The sequence below is a fragment of the Cuculus canorus genome, chromosome 9 (genome assembly GCF_017976375.1).
Source record: "Cuculus canorus isolate bCucCan1 chromosome 9, bCucCan1.pri, whole genome shotgun sequence".
Classification (NCBI taxonomy): Eukaryota; Metazoa; Chordata; class Aves; order Cuculiformes; family Cuculidae; genus Cuculus; species Cuculus canorus.
In genome coordinates this window covers 14,218,715-14,239,372 of record NC_071409.1, presented here as the reverse complement: position 1 = coordinate 14,239,372, position 20,658 = coordinate 14,218,715, and the positions used below count along the sequence as shown (strand labels likewise).

General features: G+C 45.6%; 1 protein-coding gene across 25 annotated transcripts in view; it reads left to right on the top strand.

Moving 5' to 3' along the window:
* Window positions 1-20,658, top strand: part of LPP (LIM domain containing preferred translocation partner in lipoma) — a 340,056-nt gene that overhangs the window by 26,645 nt on the left and 292,753 nt on the right. For 6 of the 25 annotated variants that reach the window (XR_008451338.1, XR_008451336.1, XR_008451335.1 and 3 more), the window contains one exon: window positions 1,058-2,187. The exons of 18 other annotated variants lie outside the window; for them this stretch is intronic. The gene's annotated coding sequence lies outside the window, so the exon portion shown is untranslated. Of the gene's footprint in view, window positions 1-1,057; window positions 2,188-13,927; window positions 14,031-20,658 lie in introns of those variants that run through there. One more of the 25 variants, XM_054075102.1, reaches the window with a different exon arrangement.

Genomic DNA, 20,658 nt, shown 5'->3' with positions numbered 1-20,658 from the left:
CATTCCTCCTGTGATTTGGAGCATGTAACACAGAGAGAGCTTTTAACACTGCTCTGGGGGTTGCATAGCAGCAGTCGGACAGAAAATACTGCGCTTGGCCATTTTACTTGGGAAGGAATATTGCTAAAAAAACCTTTATAGTTCCTGCTGCTAGCTAGTGATGCTTGTATCTTCTTGGCTAAGTGTTATTTTTAGGCTGATTTAAACCTGTAGTTACCATCCTCACCTTCTTTTAAATTTAAGACCTTTTCTACGAAGTTAAATCTCTTGTTGGTTTTCTTTTGCCTTTTTAAATAGGGATTAATACTCAGTGTGAGCCTTGGTTTTTCCAGAGATGTGCATTTGCAGCAGTTTCTGAGGTGCAAAACTGGCTTCATTGTTCTGGGTGGCGAAGGATACTTGACTTAGATTGCCAAGGGTGGGATGTGAGCTGAAGACTACTCAGCCCCAAAAGGTGATGAAGGGACTGCTGGAGCCTATTCCTGCGGGTGGGACATGTTGGGTATTGGCAGACCTCAGCTGTATTTTAATCCTTGTTGTTTCAACAAGCTGCTTGGATTGCTCCAGCTTTTGGAGTCAGGGCCCTGCTGGTCTGGGCTTGGTACCAGTGCAATGCAAAGAACTACTGTCCTAAAGAGTGTACAGCCTGAACAGATATTGTACGTAATGGAATGGAAAACAGGGCACCGAGGAGGTGTATGGAGCTGTTGTAGCACTTGAAGCCTCAACCCAGCCACTCACCAAGGAACCAACTGTCCTCTTTCGTGCATGGTGGTGCCAAGCAATGGAAGGCAGCGCACCAGCAGTCTGTGTTGCTCCTTGTGCACTGCACTTTGCCTTTGTGTGTGCACACGTGTTCCCATGATGGGCAATGCATCCTGCCTGCACAGTGCGTTCCCTGCTTGGTCATGCCCTGCACAACCGCTGCTTCTGGTGACACTTGGATGTGGCATGTTCAGGCTTCGCTGGCTGCTTATGGCCAAGCTTGGTGTTTCAGGGATAGCACAGCAGGACCAGAAATGATGATGTTCTGTTCCCCCCCTTTCCTGCTTGCCAGGACAGGCTGCTTGTTGGAAGACAAGGAAGAGCTGTGCCTCGGTGCCATGACCCAAGGCTCCAGGCAGTGCTAGTCTGGCACACCTGAGGAAGCACGTTGGGGCTGTTAACCTTCATGTGCCTATCCTCCTCTGTTCAACATCTCATCGCCATGAGTATGGGACTTGAGAGCCAGATGGACTGTGAAGGATGAGCTCCCCATGTGCCACCTGTTTCCCCTGGAGATGGGTGCTGTGGGATCTCCGGAGGATGCCTACGGCTGGGGGCCCAGGCTGCCAGGGCTCTCCGTGTGGTATTTCTCAGGGACCTGGGCATATCCAGTGATCGCTGATGCTAACCAGGATCCACAGCGGATTTTCTTCTGCTCCAGGAACAAAGTCATTAAGGGCTGACCTGTAAATTAATACAACTGTTTAAAGATTTTTTTTTTTTTTTCCTCCTGCAGCCTGGTACTCTGTAAGCACTCAAGCCTGTGAAGCTTTCCATGGCACTGGACCTTGAGTGTGCTTGGAGAGCTCCATGCCTGCCTGCCTTAAGCTCCTCTCAGTCGCTTCTTACGACGTATTAAACACAGCAGATTTACTTTAGCTCCCATGTAAGGAGGATTGATTTGCAGCCCATCCTTCATCCCAGCTGTTGTACTGATCGATCCAGGGATGACACCATAGAGGACGACATGGTGATGTGGTGACACTGTCACTATGTGACTCAGGTGCTGTGAGGGGATTTAGTGTACACTAAAGGCTGAGTCTACATGCCCCCCAGCAGGTAAGAGAAGCTACCCCAAAATAGTGTGGGGCTTGCACATGAGAGTGTGGAAGGGATGAAGATGAGGCAAGGTTGTGAGCCTAGCTGGCTCTACACATCTCTTACTTTCCATTTCAGTAGGTGAAGGCTTCAGAGCCCTTAAACGCTAAATCATGCCTGCAGCTTGAGGAAAGCTGTATTAACCTGGTGTGCGGGTGTAGAAACTGAGGATGTTGTATGTCAGATATGGGAAAAGTGCAAATCTCTGGATTCCATGTGGCAATTCATGTTCAGCTCCTGCAGGCAAGTGGGCACTTCACAGCCTTATCCAAGCAGTACTGTGAAACTTATGCTTATAACTTACTCTAATAAAGTCATACTTTTCTGAGCATGGAATATTTCTGTATTGGTTGCAAATGGAGTTGTCTTGAGTATTTCATGAAGTTGATAAATGTTGCTGGTGTGTGACATGATTCCAACACATGTCCTTACTTCAGGAATTTCCAGATCGCACGTTACCTAATCGTACTGCTGCTCCCTCCTAGGATCTGAGCAGAATGCAGCCTTTTAAGAAATGTCTGTTATTATTAGCTTTATAATATACATTCTTGTGTAACAGCTGTTGCAAGCAGCAGGAGATCTCGCTTGCAGCCTAATTCTTCAGTCAACTGTGTGTGTGTGGAATGTGCTCCTGTGAACTAGATATTTGCATTTGGGATGAGAACTCCCAAATGAGAAAAACTCGTTTGCCTCTAGTAAGCTTGTCGGTTCAAGGACTAGTGTGCCCAGGAGAAGGAAACAAGTTGCTCTTGTTGGTTTATCACCGTCTTCTAGTAGTTAACTGTGTTTAATGCTCCCTAGTTGCTTATCGCTTGACATGGGAGAGATGACTACATTTGAAAGATATGTCAGGTTTCGAAAGCCTGGTTGCCTGTGGTGGGGAGGAAAGGAGTCCTTGTGCTGTGCTGTCTCACACCCCTACTGTGAAAATATCACAGGGACGAGTTCCAGTGAATCTGCCACTTCCCTCCTACATCCTTGTTTTTCAGGTACATCCATCTTAGACTCTGTTAGCTCTTCCTCCCTTCCTCCCTGAAAGTCATTGTCATCCCTTGAAATTAAGGAAAAGACAGGAGGAGGGAATAAATGGATGTTAAGAAGTAGAAAACAATCAATTAAAGAGTACATAGCATGTAATTTCCCTTGGAAACTTACCATGAAATTGAGGAGCACTTTAACAACTAGTAATTTAAATTGCATTTGAACACAGCTAATGGGTTGTTTGCATGGGAATTTCGGTCATTTCACAGCAGGCCGTTGTCTTTAGTACCCCTTCATTCAGTTTAAAAAAAAAAATCTCATAATGAGGAAGATAAGATCCTGTAGATGTCTGGTCCAACTGTTGCTGGTAAAAGGTGGTACCGTGGAAACTTTGCAGGGTCCTGTTGCACTAGAGGAGCTGTTTACATCCATAGGCATCAGCTCTTCTAGTGTTAAATTCATGGGAATTTTGTGCTTTTTATCTAAAAACCATGTTATTGCTAAAGGTGGGAAAATAGCACTTACCCCAATCGCACTCACAAACACAATTGGGGTGATGGGGGCTGAAGAGGCTTTTCTAGGCTCCCAGGATTGGCGTTCGCAGCTATGGAGCCGGCCCAGGAATGCAGCCCATGGCTCCATCTTTATCGTCTTGAACGAATTGTAACAATGTTTTGGGATCTGATTCTGGCTTGCTTCTTCTGAAAAGGAAAAACAGAGAGGTGCTGATCAGTTGTAGCCGAGGGTTATTTTTACTTAATTTATTAGTCTTGTTTTTCCAGTGTTTAATGCTCTCCCGCACCTTTATTTTACTTATAAAATGCCAGAGTTTTTCAGCAAAAGGCAATATCAGCCTAATCGTGTGCTTTTTTGCCACCGATTTAGCTGGGAAGCGACTATAGGAAGGCAAATGCAAGTTACTTGTCGCCTGTTGCTGAATGAACATCCCGTTTTCAGAGCAGAGTTTTTGCAAATCCGTGGGCACACTTAGCATATGGAAGGGGGTTCCAGTATCAAAACAAATCTGGCCTCCTGTTTCTGGATGTGTAGGTTGTTTCTTAGAAGATGGAACCTTTAAAATCTGTCCCTGCAAACATGGCTGTTAAATCCTGCTATTTCTAGAGATGTGAGGCAGCTGTCTTCACTAAGATAAGCTATAAAAAGGCAGTATTTTCCAAAAATGGCTTTTTTAGCTATACCTGCCAGACAGCTTGGCCAGCAGGAGTTCATCAGGACCGTCACCACTGCTGCCCTTTTATGCACAGGGTGCTGAGCAATGTAAAAACTCTGGGCAAATCTCCAAGGGCACAGTTAAGCACCAGCTCGTCAGTCTTTATCTTGTGAAATGCTGCTATACAGAAAAGTACATTCAACATGGAGGAAGGGGTGCTTGTTGGTTTGATTTGTGCTTAGGTGATCTCCTGTTGTTTTCTAGGTGGTTGCTTTGTCCTCAACTTTCGTTCTTAATTTTAATTGTGTGTGTCTTGTTGCCAACTTAGCGACCATCTCCTTTAACTGCATAATGGTTTGAATGCTCCCTTCAGATTATTTATATGAAGGCATTCCTGTTTGCTGTGTAGTCTGAAGATAGCTGGTGAGTTCTGATGAAACCAGTGACAAAAATTGTAGTTTTTCCTAAGGATCTGGATAAGGTTTCTCATAGCATAATGGTGTTATCGTTTATACTTCCTGATGCATGCGCTACCCACAGTGCTTTGTTAGTTATCAGCTAATTCTCTGCTGAGATGTACATCAGATAATCTTGTAGAGGCTGTTAAGACTGTAGGGACAGAGAAGGACATGGCTTTTGAGCGTACTCCCAGCAAAGAATTTCTTGGAGCTGGAAGGGCACTGGAGATGGGTGTTTCAAAGTAAACAAGACTATGTTGTAGTGTGGGCAAGGGGCTAAGTCAAGGTGGAGGCCAGGGGAGCAGAGCTGCAACTTGGGATGTTGGGAAACCCCAGACAACTCAAGTTCTCATGAGATAAGGAATCAGCTGATAGTGTTAACTCTGTGAACTGTCCAGCAAGTATGTTTGCCCTCTTCTTTTTTTTTTTCTTTCCTTGTTGAATGAGTATTTTATCATATTGATTCCCAAGAAGTGCTACTCTCTTTGTGATGTAAATGCCCCGTCATGCATGGGTATTTTTACCAAACGGGCACCAAGTTTGTTGCATCAGCTCAGCCCTGACATGGAGGTAAATTTTTGCCTTTGCAGCTTTTTTTTCGCTTGGAGCATGGACTGCCTCTTAGTCACCTCTTGAATGCCGTATGTGTTGTGGGTAATCTCTTCTTCATAACGTTTTTTTTCCTTACCCCAGTTTTCCATTTCAAAAGACCACTTGCCTCTTTTCCAATCTCCTTCCAAAGGCAGAGATCCTCTCCTGGTGGTGGTCAATAGAGATTTGGTAAATGCACCCCCAGCAAACAGCCGCATGTGTCTGCTTGTTCAGAAACGTACTGAAAACTGAATAGAAGTAAGTCACTTGGGGGTTGAAATAATCCCGGTGAGTTATTTCTAGTCATGTTCTCCCCTCGTGGTGCTCTCACAAGTACCTATATGTGTTAGGGTTTGAGCTTATGGGTGAGTGGAGCTAGGAAAGGCCCTTTGTTTACCCACCTCCCTTTCTTAACTGTTTTTTGAAGAATGCTGATAAATTTAAGTGATAGCCTTGTAGCTGAGAGATAAGGAAGAAAAAGTCTTATGGGTAGGTTAGTTTGTGGCAGAGGGAAGGCAAACTCCAAGGGAGCTCAGCGGAGGGAGCCCAAACTGAGCTACTGTGAAATGCTGAGACTGCTTATTTGTAGTTTACCTACTCTGTAAACTTATACTGTGCTTTAAAGTGGAGAAGGCAACAGTCCTTGTCCTAAAGAGTCCGCAATCCCAGGCAGACAAATATGCACTTGATGGCCAAGGGAAGGAAGGGCATGGGTGACTGCTGGAGATTGGAATCCAGATAAATCAGATTCCTAGAAGAAAATGACTACTGAGGTGGGAGTCCTGGGTGATGAGAGGGTTTTTAAGGTGCAGGAGGAGTGGATAGACAGAGGAGGGTACATGGATGTGGAAGGAGGTGAGAAGACGTGAAAGTAAAGATTGAAGGGGAGGGTAGAAAATGAGAAAAGAAGTAGGAGGAAGTAAAGGGCAGCAAATCAGCTGTGGGAGGGATTACTGTAGGGTGTTGCAGACAAGAGTTGAGATGACCTTAACATCTCTTCATCGTATGTTAAAAGCTATGCTGTAACTCAGGTACTGGGATTAGTCATCTCCTAGAGTATGAACTACCATTTTCTTCTTTGCGTGGAGAGCATTGGTTGAAATCCAGAGCTGGTAGATGTCTTGGCGGGGCTTGAACACTCCATGTGACTGGTAGAGTGCTACATGTTTACACGCCATGCAATCCCCTGCGGGTGCCATTGTCAAACCTTAATATGCAAGTGCCTAAATAACTTGCCACCTTCTGCTTAATGCCATCGAAGCTAGTCCCCTAGAGACTTAGAAAATCAGAGATTGGCTTATGTGTGTGTATGTATAGATATTTAATATTGAGGTATATGGTGCAGGTGGGTTTTTGAGTGCAGCAGCCCTGCACTTCAGTGACATCTGATGGGATATGAGTCGGATCGGTGGTTTATGTTGTGCCATATGCACTCCCTAGTAAAGAGCAGTAATCTTTGCGCAAAGGTCCTTGTGCACTAACTTCCACAGAACTGAGCTGGGAAAACTTACTGGTCATCTGTTTCCCTTGTATGCAGCTTTCAGTTCACTTTAAGGACCTTGGAACTTACACAGCTTCCTTAGGGTTTTATTTCATCCTTAAGGATTGAAGGAGTCAAGGAATAATTTACTGTCCCCAGCCTTATTTGTCTTTTTCTGTTTGTTTTTTTCCCCCCTCTCTTCTTGGAAGTGATTATCCTTGCTGTTCGGCATTTATACACAGACAAGTGTCTGTAGTCTAGACAGTTCACAGAGTTCTGGAGAAGCAGTGGTAGCTTCAGCTAGACCCTTTCCTTCCCCCGTTTGATCCATCTCCAGCTTGCTTATCTTTTTTGGAGGGGCTCATGTGTGATCCTCATCTATTTATTTGGATCTCCTTTTGCTGGTTATGCTTTCCAGATCTTCTTTTTTGTTCTGGATTTCCTCTCCAGAGTAGTCCCCATCCTTCTAGTCCTTTCCTAATAACCCATTAGTTAGTCAAAACTTCTTTGTAGCTGGTAAAAGGCTTGGGAACATGAAGGGATTCTCCTCTACAGCTCAGTCCATCTACTGTCCTTGCACACTGTTCTGGCCTGAGAAAAACCCGGGTTTAGACCATCTGAAATTGCCCATTATCTCTTGCAGTCCATAATTTGGGTGTGGGAAAGCAAGAGTCACTCCAAAAATGACTCATTCACAATAGATCAATACAAAGTTTTCCATTACGTTTTCATTGTCAAAAATGACTCCCCTCTCCCACCTCACCTTCTGTGAGGTGCTGCAGAGGCTACTTTACTAGACCTAGTAGTGGTGTCTCTTGGCGCATGTAGGTTGGTGGCATAGCTAGCCCAGCAAAAGTGCATCTGAGTTATGGTTCAGACCTTGCTTTCCGGGTGGGCTGAGGCTGAGCATGGTGGAGACGACCTGCTTTCAGAGGGGGAAGAGGTTCCTGGCTGCTCTCAGGGAATTTTGCGTCACTTGAGGCATAGAGCAGACCTGTTTGATGAGAGTCACACCTTGTCTTCTCTTTGTGTGCGGAAGCCAATGGATGTGCAAGGCATAAGGCAATATAAAGCAACATAATAGAAAGTATTGTGGGATATCTGCCAGTGAGCCCTTTGGGCTGGTGCTACTGATTGCTGCCTTGGGCTGATGAGCTCATTCGTTGTTGTGTCCTTGCTGAAGTTCCTTCCTGTTTGCAGTGGTGGAATGGAGATGGAAACTCTGGTCTTTCTCTTGCCTGCAGGTGTTTACACAGTCCTTGGGTTTTAAAGTCAGTTTAGATCAGCAATTTAACCCTCCATTTACTTCCCGATAAGGGAGGGAGGGTAAGGGACTCGTCCAAAGCTATACAGATGTATATCAGCATTCACTTGTATGCATGTGTATGCACATATATGGCAATGGCAAGAATTGATACAATTTTCCTTACTCCCTTTGTCCTGTTCTCCTTCATGGGATCTTCAGGGGGTACCTTTATGAGCAGCCCTACTGTAGCAGCTAGCTGTAATTGTGCCAGTGCACAGGAGGATGCTCTTCTGCAGGCTCTTTCCATCAGGTCATGCCCACCCAGGGCTCTTGCCTGGTGTGATAAATGCTGCCTGTCTCTGAATCACTGAGGGGACCTCAACAGTCTCTTCAAAAGACTGCCAAGTATTTGCAGTTATATCTTCCATCTGCCCTGAGCAAAGCCTTGATCTGCTGGTAAACTTGCAATGCTGATTTAATAAACCACTAACAGGCAGGGGGTTCTGCTGGGACAAATTCATCCTGCGAGGGAAGTGGCTGAGTCGTGGGCACTTACTTGTGGTAATGTTATCTGGTTGTACAAATGGCATCAATGGCATCTTCTGCTTCATCCTGCAGTGGGAAAAGGTCTTGTGAGGAGTTGGGTGATGCAAAGTTCAGCATCATGGTATACTGTGACGGTGGAGGCAGGATCCAGGATGCTTGGCAGTCCCTGGTGAGCCATCCAGGTAGCTGCTGCTCTGCTTCGAAGCTGGTGTTGCAGAAACTGAATGTTACAGGATCCAGGGCTCACACAAATGTGTTTACAGAGCAAATAAAGGTGGGAGAGAAAAAAGGAAAGGCCTCAAAGTGGCTTTGGGTGGTTTTTAAGTGGTAAAACAGAGAAATTCCTGAGTGTATGCAATTAATGTCTGTTTAAACAGAAACTTCTGTGATAGTTGAAATATCAGTTCCTACGAAAGAGCTTTCCTGGTGGGTCTTTTTTATCTCTAACTGCCTGTGCTGGCGGGGTGTGTATGCGGGAATATCTCTGAAGGTGCTGGGCTTGGCATTTTCGGTTAGGCTTGTTTGGTGTTTACAAAGGGCAATGCCTACCTTCATTCTGGGCTTGCTTCCACCTCCCTGATTGTGTGAGGGAAGAAATGGTAAATTCATATTAATATTCACCCATTTGGGTCACAAAGGTCGGATGCCTGACATCATTTGTTTTGGTGGAGTGTCATTTGGCATCATTGTGTATGTATATGGGTATATATGTTTAAGTAGGTGTATTTAAGTGTGTACAGCAGTTGAGAGGGGCAGGTCTAGCACACGAGCTTTTCTCAGAGCTTTGAACAAGACAGCAAGATGTTATTTACGCTAATGCCAGAGGCATAAGGTGCAGTTCTTCCGTTTGAGCTGTACATGTTGTATCTGTAAGCAGGCTGCTCTCTCTCAGCAGCTATTCTGGTGAAAGCCCATGAAGTTCTCCTGCTGGGGAATGAGGTACGTGGTGGAGGCAGAACAGGCAGTGGCAAAATCTTTACAGGTGTTACCTGCCTACTAAAACTTCACAAGGACATACTGTGGTGGTATATGGAAGTTGTACCAGCAGCCTGCTGTGGACACAATGCTCTTTGTGCCTAGTTAATTTTAATTAAAAAGTAAAAAAGCATGAGGATGTTTAAGAGCACTATGCTGAGTGATGACAGTGGAGCAGCCACTCAGAACAACCTTGCTGAGCTTAAAAGAGTGTAGTGACTGCTGCCATTGCCTTCCTGGTTAGCTACAGCAGTGACCAGGGGCTTTCTGCTTGTGCTGGAACATGCAACGGTACACTATTTCCATTGTCTTCCTTTTAAAAGCGCCATTTAAGTCCCTCTGGTGCTTCAGCAGCAGTTGCTCATCCCTGTACTGTTGTCCACATGCTCATTGGAGGCCCCTTTTTTAGTTTGATACCACTTCCGCAGTATAGCAGCTATAAGGAATAGTCTGCAGGACCTGCTTCAGTGGGGCTACACTGTACCTGGGCTGTGTGGTGCATAGGGCCAGATCCATAACAGGTGTGAATGGCAAAGCATGGTACTTCACAGCCTGCTCTGTCAGGACTGTTGTTCTCTGAATATAAACGAACCACACTGAACCCCTTGCATTGTGAAAGCTTGACAGGGACACGATGTACCTCCCTGAGCCGTGGCTGCTGGATCTCTCAGTGCAGTTCTTTTGTTGCTCCTGAGTGCTGGAATTAATGTGCAGCAAACTCTGAAATGTTTGAACAAGCTGTGATCTCCCTATAATATATCCTTTACCCCAAACAAACACACAGAGATGTTCAGCCCTGCCTCCCTGCTTTCCTTCCTCCTCCCAACCTTGAGATTGTCCCGCTATTGTGGATTGCTTGTGTCATGCACAAGTGTTGAGTTTGTCTCTCAGGAACACACCAGTCACTGCTGATTTGTCTCCAAATCACTGTCTTTGCAGTCTGGAATAATACCCATGTTAAGCAGGTGGAGCTTATACAATCATTTCCAATGCAGCTGATAGCAACTTGGTCAGATCCTTCCTCACTATTTCCTGCCCTAGGAGAAAATAAAGCACACATGAAGGCAAAATATACAACTTTTCCCCTTCACCTCCCCTCCTTGGTGCCCAAATTATGGTTTTCTCTAAAACGAAAAAGAAGTCTCACCCAATCTGCGTGACAGAAAAGGCTGAATTTCTTGAAGTCAACATTTCCACGTCTGACAAAGCTTTAAATAAAAAGAAAAGGGGGGGATTGGGGGCAGGGAGCAGAAAGGCTGCATGTGGTCTGGCATGCAGCCGAGCGAGGAGTGCTCTCTGGGGTTATTATTAGACAGATAACTGTATCAAGAGCTTAAACATCAACCTGGATCTAAAGGCTGCGGCACTCTGTTTGAAATGCTGATGCATGTTTGATGCTCATGAGAATATGTGCTGTGCTATCTTAAGCCCCTCCTTTTTTTAATTTTTCTTTTTCTTCCTCTGCAATAACTTGGGTGCTGGTAGAGTTCCTGGGAAGTGATTACAGGTGCTCCATGGGGAGCTGTTGCTAGTTTTGAGTTTGCAAATGCTTTTCTGCTCGTTGTTCCTCCCCCTAATAGGAACCATACCTAGAGTTTGCATGTGTTGAAGGGAGGCATCTCCTGAGTGTAGTGGACTGCCTTGAAAAACATCTCATCCCTTCTCGGGACCTATCTCAGCAAGGAGGGTGGAAATTTAGGGGCTCACGGGTAGAGGTTCGGCAGGTGTATATACAGAGGGGTGTTTAGAAGTGTAGGGAGCCACAATCACCGTCACTGCAGTGTCCTGTAGGAGAGGAAACACGTGGGGAGGTGAAGAAGCAGACTTTTGATGATCCTTGAGAACTGAGACCCAGTACTTAACACGCTTGAAGAGCGGGAGCCAAGGGAGAGGTGAACAGGGCAGGATGACGTGGGCAGAGCTGCTGGCTGGGAAGTTTCTTCTCAAGTGCTTCAAGATCAGCAGAAGAACGTCTGTTTGCAATGCTGCTAGATACCACGTATCTGTCTATGTTCCCATCTATATAGGGTATGTGCAAGGCTATATATAAACGCTATGGTGGCTGGTATTTTGGCTGATGCACTCACAGTTTTGTGCCACATTGAGAAGTTTAAAAATAACTCCCTGTTCCAGGAACATCTATACCATGGCAGATGTCATCTGACATGAGGAGTGGCTTCTGAAAAGGGAGCACAACATTATTACTATGAGCCTTAGTAGTCTATTAGATTATTTATTGCTTCACTGCCACCATAAGACGTGTGAGATGCGTTATTTCTGCCTGTCAGAGTTTTTTCACACATGCAGGCAGGCAGCATCTGTCACTCCTCCTTGCGAGTCACTAGCTTTCATTCTCAATGAACTTTCTTTCCAGCTGGAAGGAAGGCAAAGTAAAGGCTTCAGGACTACACAGAGCTGATGAGCAAGGAGTTCAAGTTCATTAACAATTATTTACCTTGGAGCTGTGCCTCTGAGGGCTGTCTTGAGTTTGGGTCTTTCTTGGCCGAGACACAGTCACCTCATGCTTGCTGCTGTTTTATTTCAAGGCGAGTCTGTCGACCTGTTGTGTCAGGCCCTGCAGAAACGTGGTATGAGTCAGACTCATCTCGGTTGCACGAGACAAAGAGTAGGATAGGAAACAAATGAGAAATGACTTGCCGGGGACTTTCTTTTAGGAGTATTTCTCAGGTTCCCTAGGCCTCAGCTCATTGACCAAGGACCTAGCAATGCTGTCTCATCCCCAGAACCTGTCAGAGTGCGGGCAAATGCCATTTTTTTTGTGTCCTTGAAGAGCTGTGGGTTTTTTTGTGGTGATGGTGAATTGTGCCAGCCACGTTATGATGGAACTGCTTAGAGGGTGAATGCTGATGTTGTCAGCAGGCTTGGCTTGTATGCGGAGGGGTAATTCTCCATTGCTCATGCTTTGGACCAAGTTTGGGTGGAGCCTTTCTGACTGGAAGGGCTGGGGAACGTGTTGGAGTTTGTACATGCATTACAGAGAGTTCCTCAGCCTATAAAGAAAGTAACACAGTGAAAATGAAAAGACAATAGAGGTGTAATAAGTCACACCTGTACCTTGACCTGGGTTTCTTGTTTTGGGTTACCCTGTGAGGTATTGGTGCTCTGTTCAGATCCTCCCGTGTGATAGGGTGGGATACTTGTTCTGTTACTGAAAGCAGGAGAGCCAAAACTTTCCCTTCTGTGTTGGTGAGCGAGTGTGGAGGCTTTGGATGTGGGTCCATCTCCCATGCTCCCCGGTGAGGGGAAAAAAATCATCACTGGAGCAACAAAGGTGTCTGTGTGGAAAGTGGGATTAGAAGCAGTCATTTCTTCTTACGAAGACTGATCAGGTAGGGAGAGACCGTGTGGGGCTTGTTACTTCTCTGAACCTGGCAGGTGGTCCACGTTCCCTGCTTGGTTTGCTTGTAGCTTGGTAGGGTGTTGTCAATACTAGCTAGGCATCCTTGCCTGCCAACTCGTTGCAGAGCTGCTGTATTGTCGGAGGAAGGTTTGCTGTAGAGACTGAAGGTAAACTATAGCAGCTCTGAGGAGCTCATCTAGTGAGTGGCCATTGCTCCAGTATTGGCATCTGGGGAGGTGTTGAATGGTCAGAGGGATTCTGCTCCCCTTTCACGGGTAACCCTGGGTGCGTATTATGAGATTATCCTTACTGGGTGCAAAGGGACCCTTGCATCTGGAACAGGGTAGAACCTCAACTTTTCCCACCACTTTGTTCAGTCCATTGTTAATGTCAGAAGCAGAGGGATGTTTGTAGGGTTTGTCTGTAGATCTCCCATTTCTTGTATCCATCCCACAATTCTGGCATGGTCCTACTCATCCTTGGCAGGCCCACATGTGCAAGCAATAGTTCAGGTGAGATTAATCCTGTTACCTGCCTTTAACCTGCAAGTTATCTTCAGTGCTTTCCTGACAGGATGGAAGCGGGAGGGACGTGGCTTGGGGCTGTCTCCTCTCTGTTGTAGCTGGGAATTGGGCTTACAGCAGCAATGTCACGTTGGGCCAGACTGTGTCCATCCAGCCCAAGGTCCGCCTCTATCAGCAGTGGATGCTGAGGGAAGGCTGTTGGCCTCCCCATGCTGTTAGCAGAGGAGCATGGCTGCAGCGAACCCTGACCTTGCATGACGTCCTTGCCGCTCTGACCTTGCAAAACCCCTGAGCATCCATGGCCTGGCTCTGCCAGCGGATGAAAAACAAAATACATAGAAAGCTTTGGCAGCATGGGCATGTGGTGGGAGAGCGGAGAAGAGGGGGGTGGAAAAATAGCTCTGGCGTCACCTCACCCGGTGCCAGGAAGCGGCCCAGTGTCGGGATGAAAGATGAGCAGGGTCTGGCCGTGGTGGGGTCAGAGGAGCCGGCAGCCCCAGCATGGCGGCACATTCTGTACATTCTGCAGCTCTGCAGCACATGGGGCTGCCCGACGGCCTTGGGTTGTGCTGCCAGGCATGCAGCTTAGCTAACGTGTCATTATCCTGATACTCGTTAAGACTCTCTCTGCTTCCCCCTCCTCTACTTTGAGGTGCACTTGTTTATCCATTGGGGCTCTACAGCCTATAAACAGGATGTCTCTCTGTTTCCTTTCAGCCCAGTAACACTAAACTGCTTCGAGTGCAGATAACACTTCAGTAACCCTCCTCCTGGCTGAATGAGCCTTGTGTCACAGCCAGCTCCAGATGAGACAGCACGTGTCTATATGTATCTGTATGTACATATTTGTCTAATATACGGGTGTGATACGAGTTGACTATGGTGAACAAATTCATGTTGCTGAAAAGGAACTAAGTGCTTGAGTGGCTGTAACAAGATACTGATTTAAAACGGATCCTGAATTTACATTTTGTAAAAACAAGCTGTTGTGTAAACCCTAAGCCTGTTACACCTTTTGAGGAAAAATCTATGCAGTTCATTTGATGAAAATGTCACTTCCCAAAGATTTTCCCACTATGCCAGAGACCTGGGTACTGAGAGCCTAACAGTGAAATAGAGCATACGGAAAGGGATTACACTAACTAGTGCTTCTAATGCTGAGCGAAGTTTTGAAGGGTTGAAGGGGGAAAAAAAAATAAGAAAAGAGAAATACTGGCATTCTAAAGAAATTGTCTCCCTTTGGAAAGGCAATGTTCAACCTGTGTGAAAGCAGTGAGGATAAAGGCCATTCTTCTGAAGTCCTTTTTTATCTGGGACCTTGCAATCACAAATAATAGTAACAAGCAAAATGGAGTTTTCATTTGAGATGTTCAGTGTCATAGTTTTAATGTTCAAGATGTTCGGTGATTTCTATTAATTGTGATCTTGTTGTAAGCTCTGCCCTAGGTCAAGTCTTTTATAACCCCTACTCCCTTAAATCTGTGATTTCCTTTAATATTTAATCTTTCACTTAACAGAAACTTGAAGTCTTGGGCCTCGTGTTTGTGTAGGAAAGCTTTTGGAAAAAGACTATACAGAATACCAGTGGGGTAAAACTTTAAATGCACCTATTTTATTGGTATTAGTGTTTAAGCCAGTCTTAACGTCTTTGCTGGACTCATGATTTTTGAATTCTTGAGGTTGGAAAGCAGGTTTCCGCAAAAGAAGCTAATGATGTCTGAGTTTTCTTGGGTCGCTGTGCCCTTAGTTCATGGGAATTGTCAGCGAGAACTTATGCTTTTGTAAAGGTTTAAAGCTTCTACCCACCACACAACTGAGTTGTCAGCTCAACACAACGTCTCATTTATGGAGACGTACTCTGAATCTGTTACTGAGCCATGGTTCAGAATAGCTATTGAGGAACAAGTTGTTCTGCCACAGCTCTTCTGAGTGCTTCATATGCATGCAGCTTTGTTCCAAAATGAACATGCCTTTTTTGACTTAATTCAGGCTATTTTTGAAGTTAGAGTAAGCTAAAACATGGAGGAAAAAAGCTCTGTTCTTCCCAAAATAAATTGATCTGCATTGGACATCTTTTCTGCGGGTTTTTTGTATTTTGAAGTCGCTACTTACCTGAGCGGGCAGATCTCAAGCCATGCAGCTGGCCCAGAAATCTTTGCAATTCATTCTATGGTAACAGAGAGTCCTTAGGAGATCAGCTGTTTTCTATAAAAAGCTGGACGATGCTGATTTTAATAGAGGTCAGCATGCTTGCCTCCTTTGCCCCGGCTTGGCACATTGTCCTTTTGTATGAGCGGGCTGAGTGAGTGACAGGCATACTTGCACCCGGTTGCATAAGAGGTTGACACAAATGAATTGGGTGATGAAGCTGATGTTCCACCTGCCATACAGATGCCATTTAAATAAAGATGTCCCCCTGATCCCAAAAGCATTTACCCATCACAAGGACTGGTAGTGCTGGGTAATATTTAAGCTGTTTCGCTTAGCTCATGGAAAAGGGAGTAGGTTTCAGCGTTGCCTTTCTGGGTAGGCAGTGTGACATTGTGAGCGGTCATGGGCCTCTTGGCCAGTGTGAAGCCTTTGTAGAGCCGGTGGCCAGGGGAGCAGGTGGTGCTGGAGGAGTGGTTGATGTTCTGCAGCAGAGCCTGGGCTTGTGGAATGTCCTGTCTCTACAGACTGTTGGGGCGGGGGGGGTTGTTTAAATTGGGTTTTGCGTTCCCATGGTGCTAAGTCCTTCTGCCTCCTGCTTAGTGTGGCATTGCCCAACTACCATTGCTTCTCTGGTAACATGCTTGCATCTCTCCTTGTCTCACGTTTCCCAGGAGTAAGGAGAGCTGAATGGTATGAGGTCTGTAGCTAGCTGATTGCCTGCTCACGTGCTGGCATTCAGATCAGAGTGATCTGTTGGATCAGTGGTAAAGCTTCCTCTTCCCTCCGCCACACCTGAGTGCTGTGGGAGGGGTGTTGCTTGTCTCATGCAAGCAGTGTGGCACCTCCAGTGTGTTTTTTTCCCTCATTTTTTTTTTTTTCCTTTCAGAAAGGACAGCAGGAGTGATGGGGGAAAGTAAAGATGAATTTCCTTGGTGCCCACTATCAACAGTCAAACTATTTGTCCCTAGCGTTTGTCCCTGCAAGTCTACAGTAGGATGTACTAATGGAGACCCAGTGGCTTTCCTTACTAGTGACGGGGCATCCTCTTCTCCCTGTTCCTTTCCTTTATGAAAAAAGCATTTGCTGGAACAGAAGTGACTGCAAACTCTTGCTTTTGGGTACTGGACCTTGGTCCAGAAGGCAAGGTGCTGGTTAAACAGTAACAGAAATGTAGGGGCTAGGTTTCTGCTTGGATTGACCATCGGGGATGGTGCCTGCTCCACACCTTCCTGCTAGGAGGAGGGCATGTGCTTTTGCTAGTCTAAATAAGTCTTGCATTTTGCAGATTTAAGCTAAATGTAAACACAAGGAATAGCTTTTAGGCTGGGGGTGTGGGAGGACCTACCTTTGTTTCCCTGAGGTTGTTCTGATAACCTCAGCTGCTTTAGGAGTGATGTGTGGAGCACACTGGAGGCTTGTTATCAGAGGGAGGCTTACTATCCAGTTTATCAGGATCAGGAGAAAACTGGACTTGCTGGTGAGCACTCAAATATTGATTTGTGCTGTAGGAGAGAAAGCAATGTATCTTTAGATACTTCTGGGGCTGGGATGAGAGCATCTAGAGAGAGAGAAAAACTAAAAGTACTATGTCTATGCACATGAGGTGGATGTTAGAAAAACCCCTTCTACTGTCCCTGACAGAAGTCACTCTTGGATATAAGGTAGTCCCCCTTCCTGTTCTCCCTGTTTCCAAGCAGTTGCTTGCTGTCCTGGCCCTCTCTTGAAGTGGTCTCCATGGTTAAAGCTGCTCTGTGCATCGGTTCAAGAACTGTGTGTTTCCCTCTCTTTAATTGTGTAGAGAAGCTTTCCATCCCCATAGCTCCTCTTTGCAAACACAAAGTACTCTCATATGACCGGACCAACTGGTGCATGTTTCCTGCTCAAGCAGAAAGATGGACTGGGCTAAAAATGATGACTGTTGTCGTTGGCATGCCTGGGAGGGGACAAAAATTGCTTTTATATTGTGTCAAACATGATGCTTCAGTAGAATGAGGAGGTGATGTGGCCAAATGCTGCCACCTTCTTTGGGTTTGTGGCTGAGTTTTGTTAACAACACAAAGGACTCTATAAGTTAAAAATTTTAGTTCTAAACCTTGTGCTCCTGATTCCTGTGTATTAGCCTGGAGTGGCTTTAGAGGGTAGTGTAGTGCATTTTCCTGGTGTCTGAGCTGCTTTGCACATTGTGGCATTTAAAAGCACGATGGACATTGTATACCATGTGAAGAAGCTTGGGAGAAAACACAAGAGAAGAGCTATTTCTAATGCATTCAGCAGTGCTGGTTGAAAAGTGGTAGAAAAGGGGATGTATAAGCCAGTCATCTTAGTAGATAATTTCTCTGCGGTGTTTAAATCTTTTGGTGAAAGAAATACATTTCAAAAGTGCTGCTACTGCGTAAGACAGTGAGCACAGTGTTGCATCACACTAGAGGAGAAAGATGAACTGATTAGTTTCCCCACCACTTCTCCCCCTACACTCTCTTGTTAACATTTAAAGTGGAAAAAGTTATCTGGTTTGAAAAATGTCACTTCGTTAAAGAAAAACCCAACCAACCAATAAGTCTTAAGCAAGCATTTATTACGTTGTGTGGTGAGTGGGGTTGTAGGACCTACACAAAACCAGTGCTTGGGAGCTGGGCTGGCCCGGGAAGGAGTGGAGAGGAGTAATGTGTTGGGTCTGAATGTGCACAGTCAGTGGTTCCTGTGTGAAAACAAGGTGGTGTATGTGGTTCCTCCTCCCAACTCGGAGATGCGTTGATTCAGACCACTAGTTAGTAATAGATGAGAAGAGGAACAACGGTCAATTTGATGTTAAAAAAAAAAAAAAAAGTTAATGTGAGCAGGGCATCAATTAATTTGGACTTTGGAAAGAGTGCACTGCAAATGCTGGGATGGTGCAAGCCTGTCAAAGCACTCCCCACCATCACTGGTGGAGCAGTGCAGGGTTCAAAACTAGCGCTTGGGTGGAAAATGGGAAGTGTTTTTGTGTGGGGGGAAAAATTTAGAAAGAAACAGGAAAAAGTACATGCTGTTTTTGACACCTTCCCCCTTGCCCCTAGTAAAACCCACAGACCTCTCCAGAATCTGAACTTTCGAGTTTTCTAGTTCCTCTTTGGTTTAAGAAAAATAGTACAATGCAAAGCTTCCTCTTCTCCCAAACACTGAAAGAGTGACTAAAAGTCATATACAACGTGGTGCTGGGAGATGAGCTGAATTCTCCTGGGGAATAGATTGATGGGAGACCTCCAGGTGCTGCCTGGGGCTCAGATGCTCTTTGCTGTTCCACAGCGCTGTGTGGGTTTGCTGGGAAGCGGTAGCTTAAGATTCTTGAAGGATTTTTATAGTGCTGGTGGATGCTATGTAATCTGTATTTTAGTGTAATGCCCTCCGTTGGTTGTGCCTGTTGTCTGTGCTTTGTATTATTTTGGGAACTAACAGTGCTCAGCCTTCCTTAGGGTTTTTACCCTCCTTCACCTCTCAACTGTGTAACTGGGTAATTCTGTCTGGTTGATAATCCCTAGCCTCGAACTCTTAATGCTTTCCTGCTGATTTATGGTGTCTCCTCCTCTTCTCCCTCCCCAGTTTCCTCATTGCCTGCACCCTGCAGACATGCTCCTGAGATGCTGGGTGTGGGTTGCAAGCTCCTGAGAAAATCTTTGGGTAAATAATTAACCTGGCTTAATACTCAGCCCCTCTCCTCTCCTTGGGGCTGACTGGTGACAGTGAATATTCCTTCTCTGACCTTGTCCTGCCTGTCCCAAAGAGCAGATGTCCTTGGTTGGGTTCTTTCTTTCTTTTTGTTTTCTTTTGCCTTCGCTTCATGAGAGTAAATAATGCACAAACTGCAAATGAGAGGTGGAATTGCAGACGAGGAGCTGACCTGTAAGTCTTTGTTGATCTGGTTACCTCCCTGCTCAGTGCAGAAAACAGTTTGTTGCTTGAAAGAAGGTACAGTGAGTTCTTTTGTCTCAAACTCTATGCAAACGGCTGCACTTGGTTGGGGTCTGGTTTGAGCTTCCAGAGCAAACCTGCATCAGGAAGCAGCAGCACCCAGAACTCCATGGTGAGTGTGCTTGATACGTGCTCAGGTCTCCTTTCTTCCTCACTTTGGCAAAGTGTGCGCTGCAAAGAAAACATCCTTCCAGAAAGCCTTCCATTACCAACATGGGCTGGAACAAAACATTCCTCTGGGTGGACAAGTTTTCCTCTGGCAGGAGGCAGACGTGAAGATCATTCTGGCTGCTGTAAAGCATGAATTTCATGAGTTGGACATGAGGATGGGAAGGAAGGGCCAAAGAGTGGGACTTAAAACCTTGGTGAGAAATATGGACTGTAAAGAAGTGGCTCTGAAAAGGATTTTTGAGGTTTGTATCAATGGATAGTTCAGTGCGAGCTCCTAGCATGATGTGGTGGTGAAAAGTGTCTGGAGTGATCAGTGCCTCTGCAGAAGGGTAGTGGATGAAGATACCAAGGATTGACTCTCTTGATATGATATTCATATGAAAGTGAGTGAAATGTTGTGTCCTGTTTGGCTGTGTCTGGGTAGGTGATATATGTTGTCTTGGGTTGTGTGTGCACCAGTATGATGGTTCCTTATAGGTTTGTGACTCCATGGATGACAAGCAAGGGATCTGAGCTGTCCTGCCATCCTCAGAAAATACTCCAGTACAGTGGGATTGGAGGCCGTGGGAAATGGCTATGGAAGAGTTGGTTTGCACCATCCTTTCCTGCCTGTGATATGATCTCTAATGGGCAAGTGATGATAGCTCTCCAGGAGGGAGGGCTTTGGAAGGACTTGCAGTAGTAACTGAAATCCTTTCCCCTAAGCCTCTGCATCAGAGCACCAGACCACGGTTCTGATTGCGTTGATTAGACACCACACACTTGAAAGCTGTAATGAAGTGTGAAATACAGCCAATCTGTGCGTTGTATTTTTTCATTGGGAAGACCTGTTGGGTTGTACTATGAATAGTTATGGTAACAAAGGAGTTTAGGGCAAGTGAGTTGTTGGGAACTGCTGCGTTAAGGTTGTCAGAATCAGTGTGGCCACCCTGTCACCCAAGGCAATTGGATTAGACTGAAAATAGTTGCTTGCTGGCCTGGAAACTTTGAGACTATCCCTTTTTTTGCTGTTTCTCCTAAAGCCCTTCTTGAAACAGCAAGAAGTTTCAGGCCCTTTGGGAATTTAATCTGTACAACCAAATCCCTGCTTTGTACAACTGTGTCACCTGCCTTGTTCCCTACAGACCTGGGACACTGCCAGATGTTTGGATATCACCTTAAGGTGCCTCTGCTTTGGGTTGTTTTAAAACCA